Genomic DNA, 8,953 nt, shown 5'->3' on the forward strand with positions numbered 1-8,953 from the left:
TGTCAAAAAAAAATAATATTGTCTTTGAAATTACAAAAATGAATTGTTGAACCCGTTTAAATATATGTATATATAAAAAATTCTACTTAAGATTTGAAGTCCGTAGCGTTATTTATTGAGTTTTTTTTTCGTTGCAGTTTTTAATTTGTACCTATTATTATTTTCGAGACCTGTCACGCGGTCCAACCATAATAGTTGGGATTAACAAAAAAAAAAAAAAAATTACAACTTATCATCCGTATACTGTCCAAACAATTTACAGTGTACGACGGTGTACAATTTAATAGTCTTATATAGTATTTTCATCTCCCTATTAGTTTTATCCTTAGGGCTTGAGTGTGAGACAACATATCTAACGTTCGACTTTTGCAATTTGATAGTTTAACCGTTATCAACAAATAGCAATTTATACTTAACAAAATTAAGTAATTCAAAAACTTCTTTAAATCGCTTCTTAAGTAGCTAATTGTTATTATAGTTGGTGGTTATAAAATAAAATATTGTATACAGTATGATTCACTAACTATGAACCAGTCAATAAAGTCACTTAAAAAGATATTAGACTTTTTCATATTTTCTCAATTGTTAACCAAATTTGACATCTATTTTGTGTTAAAACTCAACGAACTTAAGATTTTTAAATGGTAACATATTAGCAAATTATTCTTAATTTACAAAGTTAATAAAATATATATGTGTTACTATTTAAAAAGCCTAAGTTTTCACAAGGTTTTTAACACATAAGTAGCGGTATTATATTTATGAAAGATAAATAAAAGTCAAGCGAACTACTAACTATGTATAAATATAGAAAAGAACGGTTTAAAAAAGTTTAATATTGTCTTATGAAATATTGATTGGTTCACAGTTAGAGCAAATCTGTGCCTGCGGTCCGTTTGGAACCGAACCATAAAGATTTCCCATCAAACGATCATTTACCATATGATTTAACATATGATTTTTGGTGTACTATTATTATTATAATTGGATAAGACGTGCACGCAAATTTCCCAGACATTTTTTTACCGGCCAACATAATAGAATTGATTATGTGCAAAAAAAAAAAAAATGATAAAATATGTACCTAAAAAAAAAAAAATAAGAAGCAACCACCCGGATCGCATGACTTGACGTCGCAACAGTGGCCCCTGCTATGTCTGGCCGCCGCCCCCCCCCCACAACCCTCGCACGGTTGACACTTCCATTATAGTATATTGTCATTATTATTGGCATTCATGTTCTGTTCGGGACATCAAAATCGACATCCAATAGCACACGGTTTGCACATCAGACGGGTTAGTCCGTTGTCGTACCTATAACACGACGTATACAATAATATAATATTATTGTGTATTGTAGAGGTATTGGTAATAATAATAATAATAATAATAAAATCAACGGTACGACCGTCGACCGGCCTCCGCCACCGTATAATGAAAAAAAAAAAGGACATACGGTCGAAGGTTTATAAATAATATAATAATATGGATGTAATTTTTCCTTTCCGAGTATGGTATTTTTTTTTTTTCTACTCTTGCACGCAAGTTTAAAAAAGTTTAACGCGTCAAATATAATGTTATGAAATCGAGGTGGACAATAAATACAATGGTTTATTACGGTTTCTGTCTTGTGACAGCCCGCGCGTCGGCGGCGGCGGCTAACGTTTATAATATTATTGTAATAACAATAGCCGTGTCCGTCGTCTGAGCACGTCGTGAAGTCTCCAAGCAACGCAATATATATATATATATACAATACTACGTAGAGGTACCTATACAGCTCTTGTAGTACTATTAAATGCAAGCGCAGAGGACAAGCACTTGCGACAACGACACCGGAAAAAGACACCAGACCCTAGTCGGTGGTAATTTGATTTTTTTTTTATTATATTTCCACATTATCTTTTCCCGGCCGTTTCCATATTTACCTCTTCCCCTCCCCTCTCTGCCTTTCAATCGTTGTATTATCTCAAAGTCGAAGAACGTGCGAGCACACGCACATACCTCAGGTGCGCGACACTCGGCCGGTGTATATATATATATATATATATATATATATATGTATAGGTAATAATAATAATATAATATTACATTATATTATGTACACAGCAGTATAATATCGTATACACGTTTTATTGAGTTTTGCACGCCGTCGAGCCGAGGTAATAATTAAATTACTTCCGTCGGGAGCAAATGAATAAAAAAAATTCCTTCTAAGCCGAAGAAAAAAAAAAAAAGCAGGAAACGTTATCACCAAACGTTACGAATGGTATTGGACGGTTGAGAGAGAGTATCGCTGGCGAGAGAACCAACCGTCATTGCACGGGACGGCGGAAGTTGACAATCATAATAGTGATTTTAATGACAGCCAAGAAAGTTTTTTTTCGCAAAGTATAATATATAACTCGGAGATTAAGTCACGTACGGATTTACGGATCGACCCACGCGCGTACAGCGTACGGAAACGAGACGCATATTTCAATTTCAAAGATTGTTATTAAATACAACAGAAATGACATATTGTTATTGTCCTATCGATTCGGGCGTCCTATGTATAAACTAGGATTAGAAATTGGAAAAATGTCCAGTTCCCACACACGAACACAGCGTTTAATAAAAAGTGCAGTGTATTTCGGACTGTGGTTTGCGGCTCACGAAGAACATGTTAGATTCATTTTGTTTTTAACCCAGAACAGGTGTATGGAAGAGAGTGACCTGGTTAAGTGTTTAAATGAAAAAAAATCTTACGATGACGTCATCGAAACCTATTCTTAACTATCCTAACCTGATAAAAAAAAACTGTTCCAAGTATTCCTAGTCTACATAGAAAAAATACACAGTTAGTCCAACTAAAACTATGATTAATACACGTTAATAACACGCAGTCAATTTCTAGTTGGAACGACTAAATAAAAAGTTGGGCCAATTAAATTGTTGTTTAAAGCAACTATACATTTAGTTGTTCCAATACTAAAAATATATTGTGTTCCTATATTAACTACAATATTAGTTGGGCCAACTATGATATTTTTATACAAAGTTGATACGTGATACGGCTGAAAGGACTTTTTTATTTTTACCTTTAATTATGGTAACATATTTCGATATCAACATTGATATCACAAGATATCAAAATAATACTAAAGGCTAAGACGCACACTTATAATAAGACCGCAACAACTTAAAATTCATCAATTTTGAGTTATAACTACTCTGGAGTATTAAAAAATTAGTCCTATAATTATAAATGCAAGAACACCACATAGATATATTTTTTCATTTGGCCACCAAAAAGATATGTGTTAGTATTGAATATTTTAAGGCAACAAAACAATACTTTACTTTATGACAGTATTACGTTTTTAATTTATCCAACTTATCACTTATCATTATCCAACTTATCACTAAGTCAAAATTGAAGACTGTCTTATTTTGATTTATGACGTTCCTACTCTAACTTCCTGTATCACCCAAACATCGACTACTTAAGATTGCTTGAATTGAAGATTTTATGGAACCAATTTTTGTTTTTTAGGTGGCAAATAAAATAATATCTATATTGAAAAATACAATTTTATTTTATTTTAATGTCAAAAAACAATTGTTTAACAAAATCCAGAAAAAAAAACCAACTAATCTTTATACTAAATGGAAAACGGACCATTTTAAGTGGTGGACATTTCGTTAGGCAACATTTTTTCATTAATGCACGTTGTATACATTTTACAATACTTTTAGTACACTTTGAACGTTTTACATTGTTTTATAAACCATATTAAAATATAATAATAATAATGTAACGTTTACACTTTACTCTACAAAAATTTGAATTTTGAGGTATAAAAAATTTGAGGGTGTAAATTAAATTTCACATGTGTTTTTATGTTGGACTTGGCCGGATCTTCAACAACCTGCGATGGGTGATTTTAAAAGTTCAGAACCACTGTAGCACCGCGATTAACTTTCGACAATGAAATATTTTTTTAATATACTATAATATATTGTTCTTGGGGAACCTTTGAATTTTATTGTCTCAGTTTTCATGACCATTACTCGGACAATAACGTTTATATAATTTTTTTTTATCAATACCGTGTACAATAATTTCGCTCGTTTTACGACCCCGATGCCTTTTTGCAGTTTTATCGTCTACACAACACAATATCATTAGGTTATATTTATATTACTATTGTGTGTGACGGCCATAACAATAATAATATGTCGAAGCTATATCCGAGATCGTATATAAATCCTGCGAATGACTATATTATAATGGCTAATACGTGTTTGCGAATCCTACTCTGGACCGTAAGCGGGCATGTGCGATTGATATTCATTCCAATGTTTCCTACACGCATAAACGTGTAAAATTATAAAAGAAATTAAAAAAAAAAAATAATAATAATGATTCGTCCGATTGCAAGTGTGGAAATTGCAAAACAAATTTAATATATGCGCGCGCCGCCATCTGCGCCTATTATTATATTGTTGGTATTATTTGTATTTATAGGTCTATAATAAAGGTAGGTATTTATTTATACAGGTAGGTCATGTGTGCTCTCCATGACGGGTAAGCCATCGCACGTTCAACCCTTAACCGTTCATTCGTTTTTGGCGAATGCAATATGTTTTTCTTAATAGACATAATATAAAATATTTATTAGTTGTATGTCGCCCAAACGCCGTTACAAATGGCCAAATTGGTGATGTACCTAATTGATGAGTCGGAACAAAGAACGCGTTGAACATTAAAATACATTTTGAAGAATTTTAACTTGTTTACTAAAACTGCCACAATTCGTATTATTGAGTGAATCGAAAATCTACAGCATCATTGACTTATTATCAAATTATCTTGGTTCACATTAGTTACGTTGTATAGAAATTCCAGAGGTTATATGAATTGTGGTTTGAAGTTGCAATCGAAGTAAAAAAATCATAAATGCAAATCAAATAATTTTAAAACAAGTTTATTTTTTTTTCCATAGCAAAACGTGTACGCTAATTGCGTTCCTTGAATTTATTTAAATAAATTAACCGTCGAATCGGTATACTTAACGGCAAATGTAAATAACACTATTGTTGAGACTAAAATTATTAGGTATTCTAAACGACCGCAAAAAAACCGCAGAGGTCACGTGCAGGAGTGGACGGCTAGGCCTACTAGCCAATGATAGCTTTTATAAGTTAGGTCACATACTAAGTCGTGCAAAATATGTATAAGAGCCGTTGAAAAAAAAAATGCCCATTCCTCCGTTCATTAGTAATATGTAAATAATATGCTTGTTCACAGCTTACACCCACACGCACTCAATATTATGACATTGACCATTGCAGACCCAAAGTAGAGACGAAAGTAGTATTTTTTTTTTTTTAACGCGAGTGACTGCGATCGTTTTTTGGATCGCAGCAGATGACTTATTATGAATTCCAATTCTTTATGCTAAAAAAACGTTTCGCTTAAAGAAAAATCAGTACCAATGCGGGTTCTAAAAATTCTTTTTCAAGTTCCAACATTTGCAAGTAACTAAAATTTTAATCAGAGACGGATTTTTGACGGCTATAGGCGCTATAAATTAGCCGCTCCTATTACAAGTGAACGTGGCGGAGGGGCTTAGATCCCGGTCAACCTTTTTTTTGAAAAACTTTTTTATTTAGTTAGCCTCTTAAAAAAAAAAAAAATAATAATGTCAACGGATTTCCGCTATAGTTATAAATTAGTTAGTAAATAAGTATAGTTATTGAAAGTAATAGTTTATTTTAGTTTTAATGCTAAACAAATAATTATTTTTACAATAAATATAACATTTTACTTAAAATCGTTATCTTTACTTTTTTTTTCATTAATAAGACCACTATGGAATGATATAAAATACTATACTCGGGTTCTTAATATTTCAATGTGTAAAACATTTTTCGTTTTTTTTTTTTTTTTTTTAATTACTATTATTATTATTCAGAATCGGTCCGGCCGTTTTGGACTCCATAAATCATTTTTTTTTTTGTTTGAAAAATTACCGTACACGCCGCGTTTAATTGATATTGACTGCGCGCATATTATTGTTATTGTAATACCCGAATGGCGCGAGCTAAGTATATTACAAAATATATATTGTACACAATATAGGTAACCTAAGTATTTTTTTTTTTTTTTTTATAAATTAAGCGTCATTTGTTGCGCGTCAAAACGGTCGTAAATCCTTCAAAAAAAAAAAAAAAAAAACCTTACCGGGAAAGAAAGAATAAGCCGAGACGCCCACGCGTTCACCGACTAATTGGACAACCATAGATGATCAACCCCACACACATATATACACACTTGCTACTACTACTCCTACTATAGGAAATATAAATATACCTAAATAACATTGCATATACCGGTACAAAAGCCGCACAGGCTACATAGACGAGCCCTTTCTGGTTGTAAATCATTTTCACGCGGACCACGTCAAAAGTGTTAAACGGCCGCAAATTCGATTTAAATTATTACCGTTGAAAAACGCGCAGCAGGACGGCCGTTTCGAAAATAATAATTCCCAGGACTTGTTTTTTCCCCCCAACCCGATTGGCCGTATCAGATGTAGTATATTTTGGTACAAGCGACGACAAAATTGATATTTATTTTACAAATTTCGGTAAACAAAATAAATTTACCTTACAAAAAACACCAATAAACCGTGGCAAGATTCATGTTTTCGTTTAGTTGTCCGGTGCTGAAATTATCCATACAATTTTATTCCATAAAATATATGGTTTTTTTTTTTTTTTTGGTAGACGTCGTGCAAATTTAAATAATATAATTGAATTTAAATCGTCGCGCAATATTTTTTTGCCCTTATTTATAGTATTATGCGCTGTGTCTAATATTAAGCGCATACAATTACAGCTGCTGTTGCCCGTAGAACGCTTGGTTATTTATTGGTCTTACAGTAGCATACCTAAGTAATGATGGTCCGACTTATTTAAAAAGAAAAATGAAAAAATAATATTATAATATTGACCGTAGTGGTGTGACTGAAAGTGATAGTAATACATGGTTACAATATAGTGGTTTTGATGATATTTTACAGGAGACCAAAATTAAAATTATTATTTCTACTTGTATTCTTATGGACGGGTGTTTTCTTTCGTGTGTCTTTAGTAAATTGGCGAAAAACTGTAAAAGAAACAAAGATGATGCTATTGTTCGTTAAAAAATATTGTAAAATCAAAATGTCAATCAAAATTTGAAAAAATGTCACTATATGTACCTACTATTTTGGTCCTCGTCACTTCAACTAAATTCAAAATAATTATACCAACATTTTGATAATGAATGTTTTCAAATTTAATTATTACTTAATTATTATTTTAATACTTAATTTTAATACAATATTATTAACGTATTCAATATCTACTCCATGAGAACTATACTATATTACAAGATTATTGTGTAATATTATTGATCTTCTTAAGCGGCTGCTCAGCTATACACAAGACATATTATATTTCCTAATTACATTGAAAGCCTACTTTTAAGAGTGCACAGTACATAATACATATTGACATCATTGAATAATAATCAATAATGCTGCACAAAGCTATAGATTTTTTGGAATAATTTTATATAATTTTTAATTATATTGTATTGTTAATATCTTTGCATTATTTTAAATATTTATAAAAAAAATTAATTTTAGATAGGTTTACTTTAATTTATTGTATCATGTGGATAGCCTTTTTGTTATATTATTGAGTTACTATATTGATACAACAGTGTTGCTTTAATATTACTAAACCTACTCAGTATTTATTAACTCATACAATTACAAAAATTAACATAATATCATGAGCTCCATTGTGTATGCTTATTTAAATCAACATATGTCTAACATATTTGGAATATTTTTTAAAGTATATTATGTGAAGGTTCGACATGAAATTAAATGCTTAAAAAATGTTATTTATACATTTTGGACATATTTTCAAAACGTTTATACAACAATTTAGGAATATTTAAATGTTTTACAGCTTGGAATGTACTCCACGGTGCAAAAATCTAATTCATGACATGTACAATTCATGCACAATTGTAGGTATGTTATTATTTTATTATTATGTTTCTATAATATATTGTGTAATATCAAAAATTCACTTTTTTCATACGCTGTTATACAAGTAATGTTTTATTAATTTAAAATATATATTAATTTTTAACATTTTTACAGAAACGAACATAAGATTATTATTATAACATAGCGCGAAATAATAAATAAATTATTACCTATCTCATTTTATACTACTATATACTTTTTAAACAAACATTGCTTGAAAATAGTTTGGCACTTTGTAATCATTTCCGTTCTGTGTATTATTATCATACGAAATTCGGTGGCACATTTTGTGTGTTTTTCTAAAAAAAAAAATTATATAGGCTTCGACTACTAGTTTTTTAAGACATTTTTTTTATCGCACGCTTTATTTTTTAGTTGTACAAAAAAATATATATACAAAGAAAATATGTATACATATTTTTTTTTATATAAACTCAGCATGACAATGTATCCAATTTTTGACCGCATTATGGTCATTTTAAGGGTTTCGGTTGTCTTTATGTCGTATAATATACTTTGGTAGTGTACCGATCGGAATAGAAAAGGGCGGGAAGTCGTTTGCGCAATTCTATAGATCTAGTTGGCGACTCTGAAAGGATCCAATAAAAAAACACAGCTACTGGTATATATTTTCTTTTTATCCCCGGCCGCATTAAGGCCGAACACGTCTCGATTTGTATGTTCGCTAATACAGTTTTTATAGGTCAATATAATACACTTAAACCGATTTTTTTTACAGTCTCCTCGTAAAAAAAATAAAATAATTCGGTCGTCGCACAAAGGCAAACCTAAATGCCGAATTTACAACAAACATGCATGTGCGTTACCTATACAGAGGGAACATTATGTGTTGTATACAAC

Source organism: Adelges cooleyi, unplaced genomic scaffold (genome assembly GCF_023614345.1).
Source record: "Adelges cooleyi isolate 19-005CV unplaced genomic scaffold, UGA_ACOO_1.1 ACOO_flye_CR_arks_rails_tigmint_CR_PRNA_41, whole genome shotgun sequence".
NCBI lineage: Eukaryota > Metazoa > Arthropoda > Insecta > Hemiptera > Adelgidae > Adelges > Adelges cooleyi.